Genomic DNA, 27,854 nt, shown 5'->3' on the forward strand with positions numbered 1-27,854 from the left:
GCTTTACTTATTCTCTAATCGTACAAACGGCAGTATTGATTGTAATTCCCGGACAAAGAGATGATTAACCGGTCGACTCTAACGAGGCGAATAAAAATAATGTTGTAGAATTTAAATCGCGCCGCGATTTTTTTCCTCCTTTCGTTATCGAGCCTTTTGTATCCTTCGCGGAATAATGACGAATACATTTGTTGCATTATGATGCTTTGTAAATTTGTACAAAAGTTACTCACGTGTTGGAATATCGCTATTTAACTTGAATGCATGTTTTATTTTCGCAAATATCCACGCTCGATTCGAATCGCTTTTCGCAAAAGCAGATGCAATTGAGAAAAGTTCAATGCAATAGTAATCTTGTTCTTTAAATTTTAAAAGAGTCAACATATGGATTTAATTTTCTTTCTTGACTTTAAGATTAATTTCTTCAAATTTTTAGAAAAATGATAAGTGTCTCTGTTTGCGATCATTTCTTTTAAATACAATTGATAATGGTAGAAGCAATATCGATGCAGAAGACGAAGGAGCGGACCATTTGCGCTTGGCTCCTTGTAACCCTTTGTAAAGCCAACGTTCAGGTAACAGCAGTACACTGGACGAGCAAGTCTGTTGTTCTGGCGGCGGTTGTTGGCTCGCTAACTGCCCGGGTGACCGCCTCTCTCGCAAATTACCTCCAATTTACCACTAAAGTTACACTGGAGCTTCACTGTCCTCCTTCCGAGGGTTGGGTGTCTACCCACCATTGATGGTGTAGTATCTTGCGAACGGCTCCTCGACTAAAAGCGTGCAAATCTGCGCTTTAAAGCCGTCTTATCGCCATCTCGAAAAAGAACGTTTTCAAGTTTATTTAGCATAGTCGAAAATGAGATGAAGCATCTTACACGGACTCATCGCTAAGAAAATATACATCGTTCATTTAAAAATATAAGACACATAATAGATGTATAAAGAAGAATCGCGATAATTTAATCGTCTTTTTCCGTTTATGTTTTTACTCCTCGTTGCGTTATATCCGTTCATCTACTTCTTAACGCGCAGTTCATTATTGAAAACTTTTTGAAAGTCGGAAGACTCATCCAATAATATAGCATTCCGCTCGGAAAAGTGTTACTATGACTACGTGCGGTGAAATGATGGTGGGATTTTGTCGGCGCGGGTAGAAGGGGGAGGGGTACACGGCGCCAGTATGCAAATGTCCAGTCTTGGCAATCTGCTTAACTTCTCGTCTCGAAAATTTTCCGTCTTTCCCCTGGAGAGCTTATGTAAAGTCAGCCGTCTATTAATAATGTATTAAGTAATTACGAGAACAGAAAAAGAGAGTTGCTCTCCGTGCGATGGGACAGGGACACGTCTCGTCGTCGTTGACTTTCACACTTATGCACACTCATATATATATATATACATATATACAATCTTCTCCGGATGAAGAAACGCGAGAGATAAGCTAGTTAAGCGCGTTAACATTCGACATTTGTACGCGAGGAAGAAGTCGGAGAAGAGATTTTCACGAACGAGTTTTTTTCTAGAATCGTTGCCCGCCGGTAAAACGTGAAAGTTCCACGATACACGTTTTTCCGAATCCTTCTGTTAATAGCTTCACTTGCGTTTCTTTTTTTCCCACTCTCGCGTTTCTTCACTTTTCTCGCATAATATCGCTCGAAAATTTTTGGCTCTCAACATTTTTTACACGTTTCTTTCTAAATCTCTGGCTAAAATTTGAATTAAATAATTTATTCTTAATCGTCGTGAATTTTCTAATAATCGACCGCGATTATCGCACAATAGTGTGATTTAGATGTATATTAATTTTTTTTTTTTAAATAATAGTTATACAAAAATTTTGAACAAAATATTATTTTCTTTATATGACATAAATGAAAATTAAAACTTTTTTTTTAATGTTGTGCATAGCATTAGTTTTTTTAATGGAATATCTTTTATTATAATTTTGTAAGATATTTTATGACAAATTCGATAATGTGCAATAAAGTGAGATTTTTTCAATAGTCGTTTATTAAGAATTGGCATTTGTTTTTAATTATGAATGGAGAAACAAAATAATTCTATTATTTAAAAACACAAACTTTATCATTATTTAAACAATCTCTATTATTATATTATTATTATTATTGCTATTATTATTTGAATAAATTTCATTATTTAAAAAAATAAATATAAACTAAAAGAAATAAAAAAAACGAAGTATACATTTAAACCGACCGCACTGTATAATGATGAATAAATGGCAAAATTATAATGCGAGGCGATTGCTTTCGCGCTTTCACCACGGCCAGCGTAAATGCGCGAAGAGAGAGTTTCAATATTGATATCAAGTGGAATTATATCGTTATTATGTCATTATTCCCGGATAAAGAAGCAACTCGGGTGAAAAATGCTCGGCATCGAAACAAATCCTCGACAGGGAGGAAGTGCGCGAAAACTTCTTTCCGGAATTACCGGCTCTGGATTTATTCCCGTGGAGCTTTTAGCCGAGCCAAGCAGTTCTTCCGCTGCGATTCGCAACGAGCTCAAACGCGAACGAGCGATTCGATATTAATGTCGTTACGAGTTCGCGCCCTACTTACCTCCAGTTGCGCACGCGAGACATCCTGGCGGATCCTCCCGCGGATCCTCCGCTCCTCTCGGGAAAGTTCGCATTTCGCGCATCGAACTCTAATGCTCTTTTCGTAATTAATGGCTTCAGCCATCTCCGTATTGCCTCCGTCCTTGGAAATCGCGCGATTCTCACGCGAAATGAGACTCGGGGATAGAGGCACGTATATTGCCGCGAAAACGGCGAGGATGTGCGATATCGCGATATCACGCACACATTACACACCTGCGTGCTTGCGCGTATTGTTCTCATTAATGGTACAAATAGGATTCGCTCCGTGTTTAGAATAATACGCGCCATCGCGTCACACGTAACGCGTACAATTTGCGTTTGAAGCTTCGGAACGCAGGCGAGATTTCGCGTTGAAATAGTTCTAGATAATTATAAATTGCAATTGACGAGTGAAAGCGAAAAGATAGCGCAACATAGATTACGCTGTACGATGATAGCTTACTGACTACGGTTAATTACAAGCTTCCTGCTTCATAATTGAAACGCGAAATGCAGTATTAAATGTTGCTGCATTAGAATGCCGACATTAGGCAAGGTAGGAGAAAAGAAAATAATAATGTTCTAAAATGAATATTATTAAATAAAGAGAAATAAAAATAAAATAATATATTTGTGTAAATATTTTGTAAAATTATTTTATTTTTATTAAAATATTATTATTAAAATATTATTTATATTATTTATTAAAATATTATTAAAATGTTTATTTATTAATATTTATTAATTAAAATATTAAAATATTATTATTAAAAAATTATTATTAAAATATATTGAGAGAGAGAAAAAAAAAGAGAGAAGGAGAGATTATCTCTTTTTCCGATTGAAAATTCAGGAAGAAAAGCTCCTGCAGAGAGAGAGTCGTTCATTTTTCCGCGAAGTAATTTTTTTCTACTTTTCCTCGGAGCTTACGAGAAAATCGATTTATCCGCCTAAAGTAAAATATCAATTATACGTTTCCTAGAATTTCGTAGATGAAACGCGAGTGGGAAATGAAATAAAAATCCATGCGCTATCCGTTAGCCTATCATGTTCGACGATACATATCTAACTCTCGCGTATCCTCATGTCTCTGCGGATAGCTGTAATATCCAATATCCGGAAACAGTTAGGAGCCCTGGAAATACGGCTGGTCACGCCGTGTCCCTTTCCTCTACCCCTTTCGAGCCGTCCTCTCTCGAGATAATAGTAGCATGGACGTTAATTTTTTTTTCTCCCCTCGATATCCTCGACCCGCGGTTGAGATTCAATTTGCAAAGGCTATTCCAGTAATTGCATAAGTACCGAACCGCAGTCGCACGTGGTCGCAGGCTAGGTTGTATCCTCGAGATCCGTATTTCTCCACATGTGCGCACACCGCCGTGTAACCCTGTTTCACGAGCACGAATCGAAGAAAGTTCTTTCGTCGAGTCGCAGCCAGGAACGTCCCGCTCTATCAGGAACAGAATTAATACAGTTTACCCCGCTAATTACTTGATTGCATTAGTTTAGGATGTTCATTGCTTTCCGATTAACCTTCCTTACGCAGAAGTTTGCGTTATCGGGAATTTACGTAATCGTACTAAATTAAATCAGCGATGCGATAATATCTGTGTGCTCGAAAAACCGTCGTTTAAAATAAATTTTATCTTTGATATTTTGCACAAAGGTGCAAACATTTTATTATATTTATTGCGAGAAAAAATTATTACACATACAAACGTATCATTTTTTTATCCTACTCTGTCTTGAACCAATTATTTTCAATAAGTATTTTTTTAAAATAACACATATTTATTATATTTTTACTTTTAATTATCTGTCATGATAAATTGAAAAATTAAATTTTCAAATTATTATTATTGTTAAACACGCACATTGAAATTATTTACACGCGCATGCAGTCTGCATTATTTCTTTTATTACTTTCATCTTGTTTTTATTTCGATGCATCAGCGGTCAATTGCGAGGCAAAAATAATGTATCGCATATCAGATAATTAAATTTGCGAATAGATAAAATTGGCTCACGCGCGCATTACACCACCGATATACGCGGTGCAAGTCATATATCCTAGGGTTAAAATAACTTTTTGTCGAGTATTAAGCACACAAGCCGTTGATCAAATCAAATAGATTACTATGTACATTCCTCTTGTACAAGCACTCGTGTAACTGGTAGCTGTACTCTGCACACGATTCGAAAATGTCATCGTTAACCATTGTTCTGTGAACATTCACACCGAGAGGGAGATGCGCGAGCATGATATATTCGGCTCCCTTATGAATACGTCCGCCGTATGCTTCGGGCTAGATTGCTCTAGTTAACGACAGGTATTTGAGCGCTAACTATTCGACTGACTCAGTGCCATTAGAAATGTTTCAAGAGAAATTGCCCGTACTGCATTGTATTAGCGTGCCGTCGTAATTCCGTACTCGCGTGCAGAATTAACGGGCTTCCTCGAAAGGTAACGTGTATTTTTTTTTATTAGAAACACATTTTGTACAAATGCGTCCTAAAACCAATCTGGGCCTATGGCCTCCCACTATGGGGGCCTCCCACATCTGCAAATTCAAACATAAAAATCCTCCAAAGATTTCAATCAAAAATTTTACGTATAAATCGTCGATGCACCCTGGTATGTCACAAATGCAAGACTTCACTATGAACTAGATATACCACTAGAGACGAATTAATTGCCCGAACTGCAATTTATAAAGAACGCATACAAATGCATCCCAATCGTTTGGCTTGTGAACTGATGGACGAAAGTCCTATTTTCAGAAGATTAAAAAGAAGAGCACCTCCAGGATCTATTCAAATGAATATTTAAAAAGCTGCTAAATGTCATCACAGGATAGATCGCAGTATCTACATACTTAAAAAAAAAGAAACACATTATGCTTTCGCTGCTCAACTATCTTTATTTCACCAGCCGAGAATCGAAGATTTATATCGTCATGTCTCTTATCCTTCGTTGATGGAATCAACGAAGGACTGCTCGAATGAGTGATAAAACGTATGGTCGACGAAACACGTAATGTAGCATAAATCCTTCGAAAATAATCCATAAAAGCGGGAGGATGTAAACCGGAAAAGAAGAGAACCCCATCGAGAGAGAGAATCACGACGCGGGGGCGCGCGTTAAGGAGGAAGCACCGCCCGTCGCGACGATGAGAATTTATGGGCTGTTCTCGAATCGCGAATACAATTTAAGCGCTGTTGATCCCGCTGTGACAAAGTGGCTCGCATGATGGATGCGGCCGCGCGCGTTCGCGTTTGTTACACCATCGGCAGGAGCGAGAGCGCCGATATAACCGAGATACCGAGTGTTGTACGGCAACAAGGGCGAAGGAGAAAGAGCGAGAGCTGCGGTACACGAGGTACAAACAGAGGGGTAGAACACGAAGAGAGAGAGAGAGAGAGAGAGAAGGAGGGGAAGAGCGAGAGAGATAGATTTGTAGTGTACTGTGCAGGACCGGGAGTGGAAAATGGCAGGAGAGCTGCCTCGTGACATCCTACTTAGTCCGCAATTCGCGGCCCATTCATCTTCATGCGCGGAGTTCGATCGGATGTCTAAAGTTTTCAGCTCGATCTGAAAGCTCCAGTTAGCGTCCTGCGATCGGGCGGGGGAGAAAAAAAAGAAAGAGAAAAACTGAGTACGAAATGATGTCGTTCGCAGGCAACCTTTCATTAATATCGCTTGTCGGCGTTATTAACAGTTTCTCTCAATATTCGTGACGCAATATGACGTAAAGAGTCGATATATGTGTAGATATATTTATATGCACGTATATTTTTGATTTTCAATGTATATATTTTATATATGTATATATTTATCCAGTCTATATTTTTCAGCATAAAGAATTGATAATTTGTAGGAATTTTTTTCAAGAATATTAGAAATTGATCTTTTTACATGTTTTTCTTGATATTTAAATACAGTCAGTATTTTTAAATCTTAAATACTTAGCTCTTCTTTATTTAATATATCTTTGTGTCTAGCATTTAAAATACATGATTCTTCATCAGTATTTTTAAATTTTAGCTTTTTTATTTAATACGCATACTTTTTTATCCTCTTTTAATTTTATTTTTATTATTTTTATTTTTAATACTTTTTTATTTAATACGAATCTTACTGACTAATGTTTAAAAATATATGATTTGACATGCTGCTCCGTAGAATATTTCTGAACATTGAACCTAATTTTGTATTACTGGAAAAAAATGAAAAATAATAAAGTAGTGTCTTTCTCTCATAGTATTTTAAAATTAAATATTACTGACATATATTGTATGTTTAAATCTCAATAAAAACATATATAAAATACCCAAAAGATTAATTTTTGATATTCTTGGGAAAAATTGTCTAAAAATCATCAATTTTTCATGTTGCTAGAATAGACTGGAGCCTTAAGTTAGAAAATGTATCGAAAGGGCAAATTTCGCGAATATTCGCGAGTGCCCGAAGAACTTGAAGAGGAATCGCGCTTTTTACAGCTTACGTCGGCCCGAGTTAATTGTATCACTGCAAATGCCAAGCGTATGCTAATTCGAAAGCATGTATAATACACTCTCCCTAGTATGCACTCCGCCGTCTCCTAGCCGAGTATGCAAATGAAAATCCAAGTTTCCTACACTGCAGTGTTTGTATTACCTCCCAATGGACTGGATGGTAGAATTTCGCTCTGTTGATATAACCGGGGATGACGATATACCTCGCCATTTCCGCATTGATGACGATGCAACTGCGAGATTCGTTTTCAACTCGGAATGCGACGATTAAAAAATCACCGGCCGCGATTCCGTCTCTCTGGACGATGTCGACGAATCGCGCCCGTTTATCTCGCGCCGCCATTATAAGGGAATTGAACGGCGTTTATAAATTTCGCTCTCTATACGATCGATGCGCTCTCGTGGTCGGTATAGACCCGGCGGCTTTACCATGGTAGTTTACGTCGCTCCGAATACTGGACATGTTATACAAGGTTCAGGATGATGTCGCGCTAATGCACCGGCTTTGTTGTGATTTGTGTACAGTATCTCCTCTCAGTGTACGCGGCTGGGATACTTCAACAATGCTTTAGGCCCACTACGGTGGAAGGCACAAGTTATGGGAGCGTGATGGAAGCGCGGCTAATAAATGGGAACCGATTACCACGCATTATGTGCTCTGTGCTGCGAATTGGTTTGCCGGCAAAATCACAGGGAGAGGAAGAGAAGAACATAAAGAGCATATATTTTACGTATTAACAATAAATATTATATCATAACATTATTATTACATTTCATGATTTCCTTGCGTAACATTGTTTTTCTAAACTTTTTCACGTTGATTTGATACGTGATATTTATATCTTCTTTACATTGATTTTATACGTGATACCTTATACGTGACGTATCTATGCGATGAGCGAGTTATAGAGCTCGCAACGTGTTGCTTTTGCCGATGAGTCGATAGTGAAAAAAAGTAAAGTTCGATCGTAGCGTGTTGCTTTCGCCGATGAGCTTGCAATGGCCAAGTCTGCTGTAAACTTTCACGCTTCGAGTATTGTCAATAAGCTAAATAACATCAGAAGGACTCCATGATTGTTGACACTATGCGAGCAGATCATCTACGAAGGGCGGTTGAATAAGATAGATCGAAGAGATAGAGACTGCATGAATAATTTTACACTTACGTAAACACTTGTGTATACAATGCAGATGTTACTGCTCAACCGGTCCACCGCTTCGTACATCACTGTCTGTTTTTGGCCAGGTCGGCCTCTTCCAAAGGATGACTTCCGTGACGCGCCATATCTACGGATCCCGGAACTCGAGGGAGGAGAACGGAATCGTCGCCGTGACATTTCCTATTTACGGCACTTCCTAGCGAGCTAAATTAACCGAGAATGCCGGCGATCCTTATCCGTCCCCCCGTTCTCCACCCCCTGACGTCCTCCTCACATTTCGCATCGTCCTGAAGAACCGCCCGCGACGACGCGACGTTCCTCCTTTCCCTCTACGTGACCGAGCAGATAAGAGGGCGAGAACCGTCGTTAGTCTCTCCAGTCGAGAAAACGGAAGAGTGTCCTCGTGCACGCGAAAACCATAGCTGTGGGAGAGATTATCGGGTGCTACTTCGTTTACAAATTTCCCAGAGCCCCTCGCGCGCGCGGCAATGTCTCTTTATCGTATTATTTAAATGCCTCTAGATATCTTCCGCTACGATTGCCGACGTCGTGCACGTGAGATCCATATATTTCAGGGCTTAAAGCGACAAGATCGAGAAGAGCGAAATTATTTCAATTTCTACAAAGAATTATTACCTCAAATGTACATTTACCGCTGTATATATTTAAAACTCTTCAGCTGTATATAATAATATAAAGGTCAGAAAGAGAGATAGGGAGAGAAATAAACTTAGTTTTTACCTATAATAACTGAGAGTAACAGAATCAATAATGCACCAATGAAAATTCCAGCAACCGCTGGCTTTTCCGATTTAGATCGTCCATTACTTTATAGCTCTCCATAAATACTTCTAATGCAATTTATCGCGACGTTGTGCGACCAGATATAGAAACTTCTTGTCTAGTTATAGTCCTTTATTACAACTCGAACATGATCCCAACATGCTATCTTGAATTATTTGAACTGAACTTCTTTCTTCATTTATTAATAAATATATATATATATATTTTACTCATTATTATAATAGTTTTTGATGTATTTTCCTTCCTACTTTATTTTTCCGTATCAATAAAAATTTATAATAATTAACATTGTGTTTTTTCTAATTAAAAGAAATTGTTTTATTTAAAAATTTAAATCCATACTTTTGCAAGAATCATGAGACGTTTTGTAAACTTGACTTTAGAACCGTTTAAATAATTTCCACTATCTGCTATTCCACGACAATGGTTAGCCTTGTCAGACATTGTACATAGATTGAACCTATAGAAAAAACTTGTTCCTAAATATAGCGCAACGACACGAGATAATCACGTCAGCGATATTAATGACGCGCTTTGTACATGACATATTACCAATGAGATTGCCACTTCCCTTGCCGCGAGCATTATTAACTTGTTGGGCGTTTACATTAGCGGTGTAATTAAACATTCGAGGCGAATTATCGCGATCTGTCATAGATAACTCGCAGCGGGTAGGTGCACAAATACAGAAAAAGAAAATAAAATCACGCAACGCAATTCCGACAATCGCTCTCTCTCTCTTATCGTTTCGTAGACACGCATTAACATGAGCAAATCAAATCCTGTCACTTATAATTACTCACGCAATAAATATAACATGTTATTCACCATGTCAAGTTTTTAAAAGGTAACGATTTAAAACTCGCTGCACGATTTAATCTGAAAAATTTTATTGCAAATTAAAATATTTATTTATTTATTTATTTATATAAAAGAAAAAAGAAAGATCTCTTTAATACAGAAAAGAATTAACATCAATAAAGACGCAGAAATAACTGTTGAACTCAACAGTTTCAAAATCCTTTCAAAATCAAGCAAAATATTATGACTTTGCTGTAAATAAAAGTAATTATTATTAATAATAGAAAGAGAGAAAAGCTTACCTGTTTAGGAACATTTTCTTCAGATATATCCATATTATCCATGTTTATTTAAACTTTTTCAATAACTTTATTGACAACAATTTATTATCAATAATCAACAATAATAATTTGACATGTAGGGTTATGTCAATTATTATTGCCGCCACTACTTCGAGATGTCTCCAACTATATTTCCCTATACGGATGCTTAGAACGAATCTTATTGGTGAATCATTTTTGCTTCTTAGATTCACTCGCAGCCAATGAGAGCACGTAGACGAAATAATATTGTTTTTCCGCTTTTTATTAATAGAATAAAGAATGATAATTATATGTTCTAAACCATCCTTGGTTAATAAAAAACTGATGTGCAAAAGATGACATCGATAATTATGTTATTGTTATCGAGAAAAGTGATAACAACCGATCCGCAGCAGTCGGGAGTAAAAATAGAGATTTAAAGAAATATTACTCTTAAGTAAGATTCTAGTAACAATATTTTTTTCTCAATATTCTTCCATTTTCTACATCTTCTACTTCCTACACAGATACAAAATGAAATGTCGATGTATGATACTGTTGGTTGTAAGAAAAATTGGCGGACGGTTACGGCACGTTGATATATACGTATGTCATTGCGTCTGGACAATGGTCAACTCGAGGAGAAAGAGAGATGCGTAAATAAATAATGCTGGAGAGAGAGAGAGTGGTTATTTCATGGCGATATGTACAACAACACATCCGCCGCTTATAGACTACTTCCCGCTGCCATGAAACTGCACAAAGCGTTTCTATATATAATTCTTTCGCGATATCTTGTACTCGTGTTTTTCAGCGCAACTACACTCCTGGACAAAATTAACGCATAATTTTTTTTTCACTTTTTCTTTAAAATTTTTCGTTAAAATTTAAATATCAGCTTTTAAAGAAAAAGTGAAAAAAAATTATGCGTTAATTTTGTCCAAGAGTATATAAGATTCGCGATTCTTTTCATTACAATCAAACATTTCTGGAAACAAATGGATTTCTTTGCATATTAAAAATATATGCTCGTCATAAGCATACTGTAAAAATTATTGAACTTAGAAAAAATTCAAATATATGTGCATTTTTCCTCGGGATGTGCTCAGCCATCGGTGGCAAAGTTTTCGAGGGCATGCGACGTCATGGAAGGCGAGTCGCGGCGGTTTATAATGTTTATCTCATAATGCGCCGTTCCTCATCGTACTTCTTCGATGCAAAATGGCGTGGCCGTTAGTCTTTTACGCGAGGGCACATTAGCACCCTCCGTGCCGCGCCCTCATAACCGACGAAGGGCCACGCGCCATCTTGAAAAAAAATGCCAGACGATGAGACGCTCAACCTCTCCTCGGCCGTTACCTCTTCGCTTTATACCCTGTTCGACGTCGCGTCCATACCTTACATTTACAGCGTAACTCCGTAGATAGAGTGCCGCGATCTATAATCTCCCCAGAAGTGGGGTATCAATTCCAATAGATTTAAATCTTTCGCGACCACATTCCACCTTCCTCGTGCGCCGATCTTCCGCCTCTCGTAGATAACGTCATTTCTTCTCGTCCTCGACAATCTACGTGGAATAAGTTTGCCGCGTGTAAGACGAGAATTCGTTGCTTTATAGGACGGAGGAATAAGCAAGATGTACGAGCTGCCGTCCCGAAGCAGAACTAAAAGGGCGACTTTTAAAATACTTTCTCGGTCGGAAAGTTCGTCGGTTGAGGATTTGTCGCACGTGACTCGGTACCATCTGCCACTCGATTCTATTTCCGTATATATACGCGATTTTTTATCGGATATCGCGAGAAAGGGGAAAAAAAACGCTTCGCTTCAAGAGAGCATAGAAAGTGTCCCGCTTTAAGAGGGATAAATCCCCGCGTGACCGACTTTGACATAATTTTTCACGGAACAAACACATCGTGATGGTTGTTCCCCGCCGACACCGGCAACCCTCGGCGACGCGGAAACGTCGATTCGCAATGTCGATCAGTGACCTTTCCAAAACAGGGTCGGAGATCGTTCCGGGAAGGGATCCACAGAGAGAGGCTAGTTAAACGGCATAACGTGCCGCCCTTTAAGGGCGCTTCCACAGGAATGCGACGCCGGGCTGACGACGTGACACGCATCGACGAAGCGCGATGCGCGGCGCATGCTAATGTCGGAAATCTGAAACGTCAACTGGAGCAACGTTGCTTTGGAACGATGACGCGGAACGCCTACCGGGATTTCGTGGAGATTCAATTCGGTTCTGTACCAAAGTGCGGCTCGTTCGTGACGATTTGTGCCGGACGAAAGGCATTATCTGGCGGAACGAACGTTCGCATTGTGTCCCACAGTCGTTTATCAGACGTGATTAGAATGTAACGAATGCCAATCTTTTCTAATAATATGTTTTAATTCATCATAATGGAATCATATCGTGCTGATTACGTATAAACTCTCCAAATTGACTGGAATATCCTACTTGCATCTTTCTTTTAATTAGGTCAAAGTATCTCCGACTTCATATTTAGATATTCTTTGCATATAAAATTTTATTAATCATATTTGAAGTTTGTCTGTTTATAAGGAAGTTGTATAAAAGCGCGAAAGATATAAAAAGAATTCTCATTCTAGAAACTATAATTTCTGTTTCAATTCTGCGACTTCGAAAATATCACTGGAGAGATTGTTATTAAATATAAAATGGAACGATGGGAGAAAAATCGAAGGAAAGAACGGACAGTGTTGAGTAATCGTTCGAACCGCATATTGGCAGTTGTCCCGGGTTGCTTACAACAGATTAATCATTGAAATACGTGCAAATATTTATTTCCCAGCTGTCAAAAGCATACCTACTTCGCCCGCTTTCCTCCGCGACTCCAGAGTAAAGGAAGGATAGCCTACCCACATATGAGAGGACTCCCGAGAAATACGACTCTTGGATGCATTCGAACCAGTGCACATTCTCTCTCTCTCTCTCTCTCTCTCTCTCTCTCACTCTCTCTTTCTTTTCCTATCTCTATCTCTCTCTCTCTCTCTCTTTCTCGGCCTCTCGTGTCGTTACCGCATTGCCTTTATTTATCTTTCCTTGTGCACAGTTGCGTTCTCGCGTTCACAAACGCAAATCAAAATGTTTTCTCAAGTCGTACCTTTTCTCTACCTTCTCTCGCAGAAGGCACAACACTGTAGTCTGTTATTAAGGACAGACCGCACGTTTCGTTTATTTCAATCTGCCTCATATCCGTTTTCGTATGTATGTGTATGATTGTATAGAAAAGATTTTGACGAAAGCTGCTCGGTTATGCGTACACAAATAAACCAGAATGTATATGTAAATCGCGCGCGACAGGATATTAATTTCATCAACATACGACGATGTGTTTAGCATTTTAATAATATAACATGTTACACTTGCGTGACAGGCCGAGGAAGCGGGATATGTAAAATGCATTTCGCGACCTATTAGAGAGAGTGCACAAGTGCCTAAAAAGCGCTTAAATGGAAAGAAAAGAGATATCGCGTGTGTGCGCGAGCGTTTAATCTCTTCTTCTATATACATGCATAAAAATCACGTCGCTCTCTAAATATTGCGCCGCTGAATATTGCCATTTCGCATATCCGGCGTAATGCGCGCAGGCCCTTTAACTAAATTCCGAACGAAATCGCGAGAATTCGCGTTCGTGCCGGCGACCGGGTGCCTGGTGGAATCGAATTATGAGGGACTGCGACGGTCGACGCTCTCCACGGATGCGAATTTCACTTCCGGGCGCGGAGAGGTACAATAAAACGAAGACATTTGACGGACCGGGGCGAGAGAGAGATGGGAGGGTAGGGGGTGAGGGGAGCGAGCGCGGTGAGACAGGAGGTTGGAGAGGCTATGAAATTACGGGTAGGTAAATGAAACTATTCCAGAGACCCGTGCACAAGCGTACACACATGCAGCTGCCGCTGCCGCGTCGCTACCAGTCCAACCTAACCCAACAGTGCGGAAAGGACTTTTTACTTTTATCTGCCTTTCCCGCTTTATTTTCGCTTTAATTTCTCCCTTTTCGTCGCGGCGCACGCTAATGGGAGGGATACCAGCGGAAGGGGAGAGACAGAAAAGGGGGACACGCGACGAGTGGATGTGGGAGAGTCGTTGGCCGTACCTTTTTCTCTTCTCCGAACTAAATCCTCGACGAAACTGCAATTCCTCCTTCAATGCCGATAAAATTAATTATCTTGTCCGCCTCCATTTCTTCGTTTTTCTTCGAGCAGGTGACACGTATCGTAAATTGTCAGTTGAAGACTCCGAAGACGATTGGGATGATCGATCATATGGGCCGTTTGATCTTTGCGGTATCATACGATTGCTCGAATTTTTAGCTCGATTACCCTCCGTTACCGCGTATCTCCGATCGCTTCGCGACTAACATATTGATTTCTAGCGGTACATTGGTAGACGTCATGTTCCCGCGATATCCGAGCGACGACGTTCCGCTAACAGATCGAACTTTCGTGTAGCGGAATATGCGATTTTATGTAAGGCGAAAAGGAAGATCTCCCCGACAAAGGGAAGAAATTTCGAATGTCGAGATGCCGCGCGGGCGCAACGTGGGTCCGTATTTGGCGAACGGGAACCTACAACGATTTCCACTTACTTCCTCGGAAACTTGGGATAGAGGATAGAGTTGCCATCCTATCATTCTCACCGGTTCGCCGTTCGCCGCGGTGTGATTCCCTTCTCGCGCATCCACCGATACACTTCGTTTTCCCGCGACTTTCTTCTCGCGTATTTTGCAGAGAAGGTAGATACCTACGGAAACAGCGTCAAGGCGGCGGCGCGTCCGACATCCACCCTCGCCCTCATTCCCGCAACCTCCCTCTTTCTCTCCCTCTATCTTGGGGTGGCATTGCGCCCCCACCTCCTCCCCCAACGACACCCCTTTTGCACCCTCCGTCCCCAACGACCCTGCCGTGGCCCGCTCGTGCCGTCAGTCGAGTCCAGAGGACTCCGCGATTCGCACTTCGGCCTTAGCGAGTTTCCTCTTCGAGTCCTTCGAGAGATCGCGAGCCTTTCGTTCATTATCGTACGTTCGCTCCTACAACAATTTCGCAATAAAAATCCATCTCGAATAGAGTTGCCACGTGTCAACGATGTCAACTTTATTATCGTTGTATGCGACAAACTTGTAAAAGCACATACAGTCATCTTCAGAGATTATTGAAGAAAATAAATTTCAGGAACGAGTAATTTTATCCGATTGATACGGAAAATCTAACATCGCAAACATCAGTGCCATTAAGGCTCGACGATCTTGATGCGTCGAACATTTGTGATACTTAAGCGATTTACGCAGAGACGGAAAGAGGCATCTCGCGTGAAGCTGTGTGCATCTCTTAAGGTAATCTGATATTGAGTAAACAGCGTACGCGTAAAGTGCACCGTTCCAACGCTATATTGACAGGCGAACACGTGAGATCTCTTTCCCGACTCCATCGCATGGCACTTTGGAAGATGCCATCGGAGCACTCTGGCTTCCAGGTTCGGGAATTTCGCATAAGCAAACCAGAATAACCCATCGTGGCGTCAGATTCGAACTATACGCATCCTTTAGTCGCGGCAATATCTACTTTGCGAGATACACCTGATGAAACCAAGTCGTCTGGAATGAAGAATCCGTTTTGAAATGTTTAAAAATACCGATTCAGATTATAACAATTCCTTTATTCTAAATTTCGTATCACTTGAACTATTGAACTTTTCACCTTTAGGAGATGATAATGTGTGATATTTTTGATTTAATGTGATGTAATATCGTTGAAATTTTCGTTGATTAGTCATTGCCAAGTTCTGTTTACAAATAATTACGAAGCATAATTCTTGCTGCTACTAAGAAAACAGTGTTTCGACAACTGTCGACACATGACGGGAGCTGTGGCCTTGAAGGATTGCACGACTTGAAGTTCTGCTAAAGTGCGAAAGTTCTGCGAAACTGCACGGGAGTTGAATTGAACGGATATACACGCCTCGAATACGAGTCGTTCAAAAGGAAGTGACCTGCATGACTTTGATTTAATCTTGCAATAAATGACGTAAAGATTTCTTTAAAATCCTAAAGAAGTGACAGTGTCGACAGTTTCACTATCTTGATCAACTCAAACATATCAGTGTTCATTAAGAGACTTTTATTCTGATTACACTTATATTCTGGTTGTAGAGAAATTACATTTCGCGTGAGATAAGTTCTCTTAACATCTCAGTTAAATTGACGATGATTTCGAACAGAAATTGAAGACGACACGAGAATTTCAAGGTAAGAGACATATTTCAAATGGCTGAGATAATTTTATCGCGATTCTCCGAATTTTAATTGATATAAATTAAATTTAAATAATCAATCTTACACGCAATACTCCAATATGCTAGATATTCGAGTAATCGTTTTATTAAATTTGTATGCACATGTACCTATTCATACTTAGTTGGATATCATGTATATTTCAATATAACTCAAAAACAGTTTTCATTATACGCCGTCCTTTATTAAAGTTTCCGTTGCATTTTCAACGTTAATATTTGTTCAAGTCATGAACACATATTTAATGCGAAATTTTATTACGAAATTTTAATGCGAAAATTTTACCAAGTACAAAATGAGAGACGAGAAGAAAACTGATGATAAATTTAAGAATTTATCTTAAGGACTTTCTTCGTGTAAATTAAAATAAAAATAAAATGGGACATTTCCTGACGTGAAGAAATAAACAGATCGTGACATAACGTGACGCAACGATACTCCCGATCATCTTCTCAACGAGTGAATTATTTCTAGAAGTCAATGTGACATGGATACAAGCCAAAGGAACTTCACGTTGGCTGTCGTGCCATTGGTAACGGGAATTTCGCTTTGCGCTTGGACCTGCGCGATTAAATCGGCCGCGGCACGTAAAGCGTTATGCAGTCTGGCCATGACGGTCTGTTTCTACTCTTTGGTCGTGCAGTGAATTACGTCGCTCGTTTTCGCGTACAGACTTGCAGCACATCGCGCGTTTGCGTGCTATTTTACGGGACGTACACGCCGCGTACGTCGTGTCACATAATATTGCCTCAATAACGGGACTGCGGGGGAGGGATGATCTGTGACGCCCGAGGGTTTATTACATCCTAACCGACCGATATTGGTCACTGGTCGATCGCGCGGCAACTAGAGGGATAAACCGAACGGAGGGAAGTAGATGGGTAAATCGAGCCGGCGAAAAGCTGAAAAGAGAGCGACGAGCCTTCATGCGGCTATTTTACCGCCGGCTTTTGGCTCGTGCTCGGTAACACGCGGCCTAGTTTATGGTGACCCATCTCGATAACCGACTATTTCATTGTGGCTGTCCGACCTTTCGGTCCGGGGGACAGTTGCCTAATATTCGCTCTCTCTTCGTCTCTGTCGCTGACAACAAATATTGTTCGCCATCGAACCGATAAAAATTATACTGCTGCTTGTCACATTCCATTGTAATCGTAATATTCGCCTGATAGTCTCGTTAATCTATCAGTTGCTTTCATTATCATTTATGTACGATATCAAATAAATTATGTTGAGTATTAAAAAATCTTGTTAAAAGATAAAAAGTTACATAAGAATATTTTTCTCTTATTTAAAGAATTATGCATATAATTATTGAAATTAAAAATCAGACAGTAATAAAAGATTATTAGCAGTAAACGCGTTAAATAATAACATTTCATTGATTAAGAGAAAACAATATAGTATTTAAATGAATCGATATTTAATTATATACAATATGCAATTTATTTAATTAACTATTTTAATAAACTTTTTTAATAATTACTCATTTTCATCAACTTTCTCGACACGATATGATTTAATAGTCATGCGAAAAAAGGAAAAATCTACTGAAAAGTTTTGAAGCATATCATATTCAAGTATGTAATTACTGAACATAAAAATTTTAAACAGTAATAAAAGATTATTATCATTAAAATGCAGTAAACAATAACATTTTTATTTATTACTGAGAGAAAAACATACAATATATTTAATCCGATAAATCGTACTTAATTATGCAAGTTCTCTAATTACTGTGCAATTTATCTAATTATTTCAGCAAACAGTTTTTATTAATATAATTACCCATTTTCGTAAACTTTTTGGATGTAATTTACGATATAATTTAACAATCATGCGAAAAAGAGAAAAAAATCTACTGAAAAGTTTCGAAGTTTCATACCATGTTCAAGAATGACACAATGTAAGACTTGCAAAACTGCTGGGTCGTTCGGGGAGTGGCGGTCGAATCTTCTGTTACGATACGTCCCGTCCTTTTCCGACATACAGAATTTCCGATAAAGCCGTCGAGAATTCGCTGGAGAGCCGGCACCGTACTTGATCAGTTCGAATTTCGCAAGTTCCATCCCCGAAGTTCACCCTTTCGCACATTGAGCGGCTCAGAAGGTTGTAAGAATCTTTGAGAGTTCAAAGCTGCAAACTTGCCCGGACGTGAATTTGAAGGAGGGTGAACGGATATTCGGGGGAAAAAAAATTATCGTACTGCGAGGGAGATGATATCATTATGTTGTTACAACGAACCCTCGAATTGCTAATGGAATAAAATTGCGAGAGAAAGAAAAGAAGAAATATGTATGCGTGTGATAACAAATAGTATAATTCTAATGCTAAATCACCCTACCATTTCTTTCTTATTGTCGTAATTTTGAACATAGGACATGTATATACACATAAGATACCATCTGATATATATGCGATCTGATGTAATCCATTTTTAATACATTTTTATGTTTTACACACACATACACACATTATTATGTTTTACACACACATACACACATATATAAGGAGATACAAAAACGCGTATGTAAAGGTGTTATTTTAATAAAAAATAAGTTGTAATATAAAATTTTCAGTAATATCAGTAATTTTTAATTAAATAATCAATAATTTAGACTGTACTTTTTATATAAACAGTTGTATCAAAATACGTGGTATTTAAAGGCGATTTCTCAATAAACTCTATTTAAATATATCATAATATACATAAATATCATATATAATTTTCCTATTATGTAACAAGTATAATCCTTTTATATAACGAGCAATTATAATCCTTTTTATATAACAAGCTAATTTGTTGAGGCATAAAATTCCTATTCAGAACACATACGAATGTGCGTGAATCACTCTCGATAATCCTTTCTGTACAATAACAGTGCTAATCTGTTGGAACATAAAATTGTTATTGGAGATTGATGTATTTTATTCTATTTTATAACTTTTACATTTACCCACAAATAAACTGCTTAAACTGCATATAATAACACATTTAACAGACTTTCAAATTATTATTTTTTTTTAAAGAAAGCTATTGCAAAACTTATTATCGTTCGCGTTCGTGTCGATTTTTATCTAAAATTTTGTATGAACAAGTATTAAATCTCATAAGTCTTACATAATTTTTTTCAAAGATTTGCGCTCACCTGGCGTATCTAAAGACCAGGAATAATCGGCGTTACGTACATCATTCTAATCACGACTTTATCGGCCTTGTTCGACATTTTCCCGGGCCGGTGATGAAAAATTTGAAGCTTACTATACACACGAGCTATCTCAGGCGCGCCGGTTATATTTCCCCGATATTGATTTCGTTACACACTCCATAAATAAGTTTCTCCGCCTTCCATATCTTAAGAACCGGACGATAAATCTTTCTTCTCTCTTCTGCGCGCCGACTCGCTACATCCGGTTTTTCACGAACGAGTTATCGCGCGTAGCAAGCGCTCGACGTACAAAGGAAAGAGAGACTTTCGCCGAGCATCAGATAGCAACGTTTGGCTCGATCATCGAATTACCTGGTAACAACCGTAATTACCATAATCGTCCGTAGACGTAGGTGCCCGAGGTGCCAAAGCGATAAATCAAAGACGTCGCGTCGGGTGCGAAGAGACATTATACCGTGCGTCTGCTTCTCGCTTTTCGAGAAGATCGCTTCGAGGAAATTCGTTGGGAGAAACGGAGCGTTTTTGAAGTTTTAATTTCGCGATTGCAATGCGATCTTTTTTTAATTTATGGAAGTCTGCTAAAAGTTAAAAGCTGTTGTTGTAACGTGAGCATACTTGACATTTGTTTTATGTTACATCTGTAATATACTTTGTGAGAAAAGAAGACCATATACATATGATACTTCTTATATACAGGGTGTTTCTTAATAAGTGCGAAAAATTTTAGGAGATGATTCTTTGTTGAAAATTAAGGAAGATTTTTCATATAAACATATACTCTTACATCTCTCCCTGTGAAATTACACTCCTCCAAAAATGGGAGTAAAAATTATGTTTTTATTTTTTTCTCAAATATGGAACAAGTTAAAGGAATGAAATTAGATGGATATTTTCTACTAGTAAAAAGGTTATTTATTAATATTTTTTTCAGCCTCCCGTATTGTTATAAGGGGATGAAACTAATAACCCCTATTCAATTTTTTATTAGAACTTTTTAATGGACCAGAATATGATTATCTAAAAATATGTATTAAAAAGTTTGATTTATTTAGAAACTTTTTTATTTCTTTTATTTTTTTCATAAAATCAGTAGTTTTTAGAAAAAAAATAAAATACGTTATCGTGCACAGCACGATGCAAAATAGCATAGGTTTCGAATTACGAGAAGTTACATTTTAAAATAAAAATAAAATTAGAGTAAATGTTGGGAAAATTGGAACAAAAACAAAATTATAATAAAAACCTAAAAACCTAAAAAATAAAAACCTAATATTTTCACCCTAATATTTCAAGTATTCTTTCGAGAAGTCTTAAATATTCTAGTTGAAGGCTGAACAATGGCAGCAACGGCATCTTTGTCGCTATTGAAAAGAGAAATATGACAAATCGTCGATATAAGCGTTTCCATAAGTGGAGAATGTCTTCAGTATCCAATCGTAGAGCTCCAATATCGGTTTATTGCAACGATTTTCAACAATGTGAGTATTGTCGCAGACTTGTTCCCCGGATTTGCGGAGACGTCGCGCGCGTCTCGCGAGAAGATTCATTAAATTCTATAACCCCCGATTATGCTTCGTCAGCTTTCGTCGTCTTTCTTCCGGCGCGTTTTACTCGTCGGGCTCGCCTCTATTATTATTGCCATTATTATTTCGTTCCCGTTATAATCGCTTTCCCGTCTCGAGATCTTTAACCTTGATCAGTATGCTGCACTACGACGTCGCCGTTTACCGGCAGATTGGAGGCTGCGCTCTAATGATGCCCGCAATTTTCCGAGGACTCTCCAATCCCGCTAATAAACTTCCGCGACAGGACGGGCGGGATCGCGATTTTTATTCCCGAGTCGATCGCGCAAGATTATAAAGGTCGCTAAAAATTATCTCGTGGATCGATCGGAAATTTTGTCCTTTCCTTTCGTCGTCCACGAGGATAAATCCAGTGCAGGCCTCTTGAAGCGAGAGGAGACTTTGATATTCCAGCCAGCCAACAAGCTGCATTTTTAGACGGCGAGGGCAAGAAAGATTCGACGCGTTCCCTCGTCGTTTTTGCGTTTTTTTTCTGTTTTGTTTTTATACGTACGATCAATTACGGCGGATGTTAACAGAACTTGATCGCCGCTCGTAAACAACGCTTTAATGGCAGCGCAGTAATGGTCGACGTGTGTGCGCTTGGTAGCTGACTTTCGCCTCGGTAACGTGATACAAGGATAATTCATGCCGACGTTATAAGCGACCGTGGCCGCGTTTAACGCGGGACGTTTATTACGGGACATTTCTGTCGAGCCGTACATTTTCTACGGGGCGGGAAATTCGTCTTCTACGCAAGACGTAAATCATTCCTTACTTTACGAGGATGCATTCCGAAACGTGAACGTCTCGTCGAAAAAATGCGCCTCTCGCACTATTATTGCTCGTCCGGTTGACGAACATGTAGTTTGCGAACTTCAAAGTCCGCCTCTCGTCAAAGTCTCAAGATTTCTCGATGTTACAACGTATTATTCAACGAGAATTATAAATGGTGCATTTATGATGCATCCATCCTCCATGTATCAAAATAAAAAATGTTCAAACTTTTATTTAATTTATTTAGTTTAATAATTTTTATTTTATATAAACTTTGATTTATTTTATTTAACTTGTATTGGCTGATTGGCTAAATTTATTCGCCAATTATTGTTTCTATTGTCAAAAGTTATTTTTATTAATCACCTTATATAATTGTAAATTTTTTTATATTAGGCGTTTGTTTCTTATTCTTTTATTGTTTAGTAGAGAGAATTCTTTTCGTTTATTTCTACAACAAATATATAAATAAACAATTTCTTCGATAAGAGAATTTGAGTTTAATTGAAATTAAAATATATTAAATGTTATATTCAAAAAACTTTTCCTTCTGATATATAATTAATATTCGCTTGTGTCAATTATATTATTAAAATGTTGTAAAGCTCAATCACGATATAACAGATAGTTTCTTGCCGGATTCAATTTACATAAAGATCATCATAAACAAGGAATTGCGCAAAGTAGTTGGCATAGATTATCCGATAAAGAGCGAAGGAAACTGTCACGGTCGGACGTGCTCAATCGGCGGAACTTCCTGTTTGAATCGATTATTAATTGCTGGCACGTGCGCCACGTGGCTTCTATCTGCATCCCGGATGAAGGGCCGAGAGCACATCGCGAGCATTTCGGCGGCCGATAAGGTTATGCCCGTCCACCAGCTACTAATTAGCAGTTGATTGACTTCCTCCTCTTCCTCCTCCTCCCAACCCCGTTATAGTTGTACCTGGGATTAGAACTCGAAACGCTCATTACAGTACTGAATAGCTTCTGCGAGCAATAGAGATGCACAGACTATATATGAATAATAGAGATATGTATAAACGGATATACATTATACTAGGGTAATTCAATAAATAAGATAACAACTTAAGATTGTTACCTTATTTATTGAATTATCTTAGTATAATGTATATCCGTTTATATATATAATATTAGCAACTGTACATATATAGCATATCTTGTTACCTTATTCATCGAATTTGGCCTTCATATGTGAATGAATATAACTTTTAAATACTGCATTTATATATGTTTATAACTTATTTATACATATATCGATATTTTAGTTTTTCATACAAATTTATTCTATATTTAAATATACAGATGTATATTCTATACTCGATCAAATTATATAAACGTTCAAAATATTTTGAGAAAGAAAGAAAAAAAAGAGAGAAAGAGAGAGATAAAAATGTGACATTTTAATATGCGATTGAAATGAAGAAAACATTAAATTTTTTGTTTGTTTCACATATTCGGCATTTTTATGCGGGACAATATTCTCTATATACATACAACGTTACTATTATTTATACGCATCCTATTGTCATATATTGAGAGCAGACAGCGTGTTCGATTACTCGTCAACGAATCAATAAACTGTTGAAATAAGTTCAATATGCAGAGCGCGGATATTCTATTATTTTTTTTTTTGGATATATGTTTGCATTGATTATTTGATATTGTATAGCGTATGTACATATATATAACTTTCAATACATTTTTAGTTTACCGCTGGTGAAGACAGTAGTTTTTCGGTCTATTGGAAAAGCACAAATAAAATAAATCTGAAACAATTTTACACACATAAAAATACATATATATATATATATATATGTATTTTTATGTGTGTAAAATTGTTTCAGATTTATTTTATTTGTGCTTTATATATATATATATATATATATATATATATGCTTTATATATATATTATATAATATCTTTCAGTACTTTTTTATATCACGAGTTGCAAATTGAAAAGGCATGTTGGCGAATGTTTTATGCAAAAACGTTCGGTGTAATCTCGTTCTTTAAATAATTATCCAATAATTTGAACAACTTTCGAAAACACGTTTGGACGATATCTGACAATCGGATGAAAACCTTTCCCTGTAAGCGTTTACGGTTCGATGCCATTATGGAGGCAGGTCAATCCTTCGATTATCATACCTCCCGCATCGCACGTACACGGACCGTTGGGATACGATTAATGAGGAAAATCGGTTGATCGACAGTTACATTGTAATCAGATTGACAGAGCGGCAACGGCAGGTGACATGCCCGTCGACTTGTCAGAAAAACAATTGGCCGTTAATCACTTTTCAATTACGCGGAAAACGACCCAGTCGTCACTCATGAATGAGATGAAACGACAATGGAGAGTGTAATTCGAAAGTATGAAGAGAGTTATATATATCGTCAAGCTTGTTTACTTTTTGTTTTTCTTTTTTGCGTATTGTGCCGCAACACTTTGCATCGTGTTTCCTTCATGGTCTTTGTAAAACTCGTTAGCGATATTTAAAAACAACAGTCGATAGTTAGTATCACATTTAATTGTCGATTCGTTTTACATTATCAACGGAAAAATAGATTTTCAATTAATAATAAAAATTACTTTATTAATTTGATTAAAGAATGCATGACGTAAATCGTGTTGTAAATACTTATTACAGTATAAAAATTGCACAGATAATTATATAAATCATAAATCTAATTTAGACATAAAATATAGACATCAGTTTATGTGATAAAGCAAATCTATTTTTAATCGAGATTCATCTTCAATTTCAATAAACGTGGAGGAAATTGACTTTTCTAAATTAGATCCGTTTCCGTCAGCGAAGTCACTTTAAATTTTTCTCGTAATAAATTCGTAGAAAACTTAATGTCTTAAGCACCGATAATTGACGTTGATCCGGTTCAACGTCCCTGTTTCATTAAATCTCGCCTTCCAAGGAAGAGGCGCGTCCCGCGGAATTGAATGTGTAGAAAAGAAGGGTGACCCGGATCATAATGTGTGATGGTTAGAATAAGTTAATAAACAATTGCTCAAACGAGAGTACAATAGCCGTCGTGATATTGGCTGCCACATCGCTAACGATGACGGACAGCGCTTTTATGAAAATACACGCGCACCGGATAGGGTTGACACGTGGAAAGTAAACGAAATGTTGATACGACGAGAAGCGTCTGCGTGATACACGTGATTTTAATGGATATTGAAATCGAGAGAGAGAGAGAGAGAGAGAGAGAGAGAGAGAGAGAGAGAGAGCGAGCAAATTTAATTGTATGCTATTATGATTTTCTGTGTCAACTCACTTATTATTAACCTTTGATTAAAAATATTGATGAAACATAGATGTAATGATATTTTACACGTGTGCCGAAGAGAGCGTTTCTCTCCAAAATTATCTGAAATGATATTTTCATCCTCACAATTCCTTCCATTTAATATTCCAACAATTGCTCATGCATGACGCGTGTCTTAAGAGGACCATTTACAGTCCTCTTCTATGAACACCTGTAATTCACGCTATTTCGTGACTCAAGGGGTACTTTTTTGACGCGTCTTTTATGAATCATCCTATACGTCCGGGACCACCAAAAGCAAGTGAAATTAATATGCCACAATCGCGGTGGCCACCCATAATGGGTGACGGGAAGCGATGACAGATCGCATGTGGGCAAGCAACGTGTACATGTCGCTTTCGTAAAGATGCAACCGTTCGCTCGAAAACCACCTCCGCGAGAAAAGTACGTGAAAGGAAAGAGAGAGAGAAAGAAAAGGAGACAGCGACAGCCATAAAGTGGAAGAAATAGCGAGGGGAACTCTTCTCCTGCGCGATGTAATGGCTTTTTATTCAACGGGTAGGTAGGTAAGAGATCCGTGGAATAAGACGCGTCTGGATAATGATTGTGCGCAGAAAGATGTTTCCTTCTCCTTGTCCTTCTCTTCCTCGAACGTCGCGCACATGATAATCGAGGTAGGTGAGGTCCGTCGTTTCTGTCGCCGGATGTCACGCGGTGCCAGGCGACGTGTTTCGTTCAAAGTGACCGCACGCATCGATATTTCCTTCGATGAGTCAATATGAATGCAGATGCGTCGTTTCGTAATCCTTTCCAGCGACTCGACGAGGCAGAAAATAATTAAATAAAACAGAGGATCGACAGAGGACCGTGAATAATTTTAATTGGAATTTATAATACATTTTATTACACGAATAAAATTAAAATTAAAATTCGAAAACTTGAAGAAGGATGAAAATAATTTTTTGTTTACGCAAATATAAAATGTGCTATCATATAATTAATATTCCATACTAAGCATGTGCAAAAATTCGTCGCATTCGAATGATTACAAAAACACCCCCATCGACGCGCTAACGGTAAATCTTGGGTTGAAAAATAATATTCGCGCGCTTTAACCGATCCTCATCCGGGAAATATTATCTGTTTCCAGTATCGCCGAGTTTCCCTCGAGGAGAGAGAAAAAGGTAGAAGAAAAGAGAGAGAGAGAAAATACTTTATAGCCGAGTCGAGGAAAATGCGACGTTTGCATGTGGTCGGCGGGTACGTAGCATAACCGACGAAGGAGTTTACCAGGCAGAACGGCGTGCGGTGGCGGAAAATAAATCTGCGCTTTCCGTGTCGCGCAACGTGCAATTTTAAAGGTTGCAATGGCGGCGTAAAAAGCGTGAAGCGCCACCCCCGCCGGGAAATAAAAGTGTACGTACACACGATGTTGTACCCCTCGCCAATCGCGCTTCTACGTCGCGCCCTGTATCGGACCACGTGGCGATTCTTTGGCGCTGGATGACACATACCGGGCGCGGTTATTTTTCGTTTCCGCGAAACGCGTGACGTGCGCGCCCGGCACATCAATATTCATTAATCCGCGGATGAATGTATGTATATTTATGCGCGGATTGGGCCAACTACACCCACACACATGCGCCGAAGAGGCTGTCGTGTAAAAAAAAAGGAGAGGAAAAAAAAGAATGTACCCTGAAACGTTTCGCCAGTTGATTACTTGAAAATGTTACGCAAGATTAAGGAAGATATCAAAATCGATGTAGAGCTTTCTGATAAATCCCTATCTCGTAGCTTTATCAGAGCTAATGTGAAATTGATATCCACAAGTAGTGTTAATTTACTTATCAGAAACGTATAATTCTTTTTTTATGTTTTTATAACGATGCTTGTATATTAAATTGGCTTATAAAAAACTTTCCTCCCTTTGAGAATTTTTCTTCAGTCTTCTTTTGAAAATTACATATTCTAAGTAATGATAAAAGAGAATATCTTCTTTGATATTACATTATTTAATATTATTCTCGTATATACACATATAAATATAATAGATACATAGATACATTTGAAATATTTATTATATATGTAAAAAATATCTTATTATTTACAAATTATTAAAACAGAGAAAATAGAATTTTATTTTCTGGATAAATTGATTTCATAATTAAAATACAAAAAGAGTTGGAGAAATTCGGAATCAACAAAACGAGGCCAAGTATCTTCCTAATGAACTCATTGAGTACCCTAAAAATGTGTAAATATGTAGAGTAGATTACAAGTCGCGTACTAACGATGTATCATATCTCACTCTCTTCGGCTCTTCTTGCACAGCTTTGCTCAACCGTGAGATAACGACTAATAATAAAGCTTTATCATCGCTGTAGGGCATCTCACGAGAAAGCATACGTATAGATCCGACACCCCTCGAGAGCCTTACACATGCAGCCTCTGTTCCATCGACTGTTTTTTGTCAAAAGAACCCCATTATACTGAACATGCGCGCCTAAAGTAGCTCTTGACCTTTTCCATCTC

The 27,854-nt window shown here is 38.2% G+C and overlaps 1 protein-coding gene across 9 annotated transcripts in view; it reads left to right on the forward strand.

Moving 5' to 3' along the window:
* Ten-m (teneurin transmembrane protein Ten-m) overlaps positions 1 to 27,854 on the forward strand; it is a 683,381-nt gene that overhangs the window by 98,630 nt on the left and 556,897 nt on the right. The window contains exon 1 of one of the 9 annotated variants that reach the window (XM_083097968.1): positions 16,353 to 16,456. The exons of the other annotated variants lie outside the window; for them this stretch is intronic. The gene's annotated coding sequence lies outside the window, so the exon portion shown is untranslated. Of the gene's footprint in view, positions 1 to 16,352; positions 16,457 to 27,854 lie in introns of those variants that run through there. 9 annotated transcript variants of the gene reach the window in all.

Source organism: Camponotus vicinus, unplaced genomic scaffold (assembly GCF_025532165.1).
Source record: "Camponotus vicinus isolate PSW18456_S1 unplaced genomic scaffold, iyCamVici1.0 SCAF_4, whole genome shotgun sequence".
NCBI classification, from domain to species: Eukaryota; Metazoa; Arthropoda; class Insecta; order Hymenoptera; family Formicidae; genus Camponotus; species Camponotus vicinus.